The following is an 831-nucleotide window of genomic DNA, read 5'->3' as shown; positions in this document are numbered from 1 at the left end:
AGCGAAACTAAAGTCTAAATACCTCGTGCCAAAGAAAAAATATAGATTTAAACGCGTCCATATACTGGCTGGGAACTGCCGCAAGCGAGCGGAAGCTAGGAGTTTCCCCGAATCAACCTTTGACGCGTCGCTGTCCACTGTCAGCGAGTGAGCGCGATCGAGCGTGCCCTGCGCGAAACGAGTTAATAGTTCTCTTTTGCTTGGTCTAGCAGTTTTACTATTAACCAATGACGTCACATAAAATTATTAATAATGAAAAGCTTACCCATTTTACCCATCAAAAATTTAGTGAACCTCTTAATCGCTACCACCCGTACCATTTATTTATTTACTGAAAAATTTCTGCCACGTCAACATCTAATGTCATTAACGGCGTATTCAAAATACAGCGATAGGGTGGGGCGTGGGGGACGAATACCTAAGTATAGCATTATGTTAAAGTATTGTGGTGAAAAGGATAAAAATGAGTTAACGATTACGATAAATGGACAGAAGGGGATGAAGAAGAGAAGGAAATGGGAGGGGGAGAAGAAGAGCAAAATTAGTTGAGGCGAGGGCTGAAGTCCAAGGCAGGGGTGATCCCCTACATTGGGCCTCAGTCTCTGTCTCCAACGCCCCCCACCACAACAACGAGCTGCTCGCACAAAGGATGATATAGAGCCACCTTTAAAGGGGCAGAGGGCGAGATGAACATAGAGAGAGAAAGATTCGACCGAAGTTTTCAATAAATTTAGGTTCTGTGAAATGCCAGAATTAAGAAATTTTGGTGTGGTCGCTCAAGCAATATGGTATGCACTGAGAGGAAAAGGAGGTATGTAATTACAGAAGATG

This window comes from Penaeus monodon, chromosome 26 (assembly GCF_015228065.2).
Source record: "Penaeus monodon isolate SGIC_2016 chromosome 26, NSTDA_Pmon_1, whole genome shotgun sequence".
Classification (NCBI taxonomy): Eukaryota; Metazoa; Arthropoda; class Malacostraca; order Decapoda; family Penaeidae; genus Penaeus; species Penaeus monodon.
This window is presented reverse-complemented; position numbering follows the sequence as displayed.